Source organism: Portunus trituberculatus, chromosome 8 (assembly GCF_017591435.1).
Source record: "Portunus trituberculatus isolate SZX2019 chromosome 8, ASM1759143v1, whole genome shotgun sequence".
NCBI lineage: Eukaryota > Metazoa > Arthropoda > Malacostraca > Decapoda > Portunidae > Portunus > Portunus trituberculatus.
Window position 1 is genome coordinate 4,055,001 of NC_059262.1, and position 2,500 is coordinate 4,057,500.

General features: G+C 26.6%; 1 protein-coding gene across 3 annotated transcripts in view; it reads right to left on the reverse strand.

The window, feature by feature from the left end:
• Window positions 1–191: 191 nt before the first annotated feature.
• The window catches only part of LOC123499487 (serine/threonine-protein kinase Warts-like), a 12,328-nt gene continuing 10,019 nt past the window's right edge, over window positions 192–2,500 (reverse strand). For all 3 annotated transcript variants that reach the window (XM_045247517.1, XM_045247535.1, XM_045247525.1), the window contains one exon: window positions 192–250. The gene's annotated coding sequence lies outside the window, so the exon portion shown is untranslated. The remainder of the gene's footprint in view (window positions 251–2,500) is intronic.

Here is a 2,500-nt window from a genome sequence, read left to right on the forward strand (position 1 = left end):
AAAAAATAACAAAAACACTTAATTTTACTCACTCACTCACTCTCTCACTCACTTACTCACTCACTCACTCACGAAAAGATGAAGAAAAATAGAGAAAAACAAACACGAAAAGAAAAACAAAACAAAAAAAAAAAAAAAAAAAAAAAAAAACACTAATTTTACTCACTCACTCACTCACTCATTGTACTAACCAAAGTCAGCTGGGAGTGGGAGTTCCTCATCCCAACATCGCCTTCTCGTCCTCCTCCTCCTGAAAGACACGAGTAAATGATGAGTAAGGATGAGTAAATGAGGAAATGAGTAAAAAAATATAAAATGAGTAAATAAGTAAATATGTAAGTAAAGATGAGTAAAAATAAGATGAGTAAAAAAGTGCAGGCAAAAATATGAGTAAATGAAGAATAATAAGAAAAATGTAAATATGAGTAAATTAGTGAAAACATGAGTAAATGAGTAAAAATATGAGTAAATAAGTAGAAAATATGAGTGAGTAAATATGAGTAAATGAGTAAAAATATGAATAAATGATTGGATATATGAGTAAATAAAGAGAAAATGAGTAAATATATCAGTAAATGAGTAAAAATGAGTAAATGAGTCAAAACATGAGTAAATAAATAGAAAATATGGGTTAATGAGTAAAAGATGAGTAAATACGAAATACATAGAAGATAATAATTGGTTGATAAGTAAAATGGATGAGTAAACAATGAGTGAGATAAATGAATGAGTAAAATGAGTGAAATTATGAGTAAAAGTAAAAAAAAATACGTTGAAAATAAGTAGATTCATTAGTTTATGAGTAAAGAGATGAGTAAATGAATAAGAAAGTGAGTAAATTAAGACTGGTGAGTAAAATGATAAAAATGATGAGTCGTGAAGGTAAAATGATGAGTAAATTAGTCAAATGGTGAGTAAATGGCTTAGATAATGAGTAAGAGCAAAGACGGTGAGTAAAAATAATGAGTCAATGGGTAATAAGATGAGTAAAAGTTAATATAATGAATAGAAAGGAAAAAAGGATGAGTAAATTAGTAAAGTAAAGTGAGTAAATGGTTTTAGATAATGAGTAAAAGATAAGATGAGTAAAATAATGAGTCAGGATGAATTAAGATGAGTAAATGGTAAAATGATATATAGAGAGGTAAAGGGATGAGTAAATTATCGAAATGGTGAGTAAATGCCTTAGATAATGAGTAAAAAGTAAGAAGGTGAGTAAAAAATAATGAGTCAATACGTAACAAGATGAGTAAATGATAAAATAATAAATAGAAAAGCAAGAAGATGAGTAACATTGAGTAAATTGATAACAAAATGAGTAAATGGGTAAAAAAATCAGTAGCAAACTAAAATAATGAGTAAAAAATTGTGAGTAAGTAATAAGATGAGTAAATGGTAAAATAATGCGTAGAATATTGAGTAAGCAAGTAATAAAGATGAGTAAGTGAGTAAAATTATCAGTATATGAGTAAAGTTATCAGAAAAATGAGTAAAATCTATCAATGAGTAAAGCTTTGCAGGAATGAGTCAGTATGAGTAAATCAATCAACAAATCATGAGTAAATAAGTGAAAGAATGAGTAAAAATTGAGAAAAAGGTGAGTAAATAAGTCAGGATTATCAGGAGCGAGGAAAAAAGTAAACAATAACGATGACATGAGTAAATGAGTAAAAAATGAGTAAATAGTGAGTAAATTAAGCATAAATTAGTCACACAATGAGTAAAGTCCAGTGATGAGTAACGGAGATGAGTAGGCCTATGAAAAAAAATGACCTAAACTGAATATATGAGTAAAAACATGAGTAATGAGTAAGTGAAGAAAAAAAATTGTAAAAATTGAAAAAAATGGACAAGAACGATGGAAAAATGAGTAAATAAATGAGATGAGTAAATACATGAGTAAATGAGTAAATAAATGAGAAAAAATAGCAAATAAATGACAAAATGAGTATATCAATGAGGAAGATGAGTAAGTAAATGTTAAAAATAGTAAACAAAAGAAAATATGAGTAAATAATGAGAAAATGAATAAACTATTGAGAAAATGAGTAAATAAATGAGTAAATGAATAAATAAATGAGTAAATGAGTAAATGAATGAATAAATGAGTAAATTAATGAGAAAATAAACAAAAATGAGAAAATGAGTGAAAATATAATGAAAAAATATAAAAAATAGAAGAAAAATTCGAGATGAGTAAACTTCAAAATAAAATTAGTATAAACTAAAATAATGAGTCAAAAGTAACAAAACATGAGTAAAAATGTTAAAAAAATGAGTAAAATTTGTATAGAAATGAGTAAAAAACGAAAAAAAATTAATAAGATGAGTAAATATGAATAACCAGCAGAAAATAACACAGATGAAAATAAAGATGAGTAAAAAATGAGTAACATGAGTAAATGATGAGTAAATGTAAGAAAATGTGAGATAATTACGCTCTCTCTCTCTCTCTCTCTCTCTCTCTCTCTCTCTCTCTCTCTCTCTCTCTCTTTCTCTC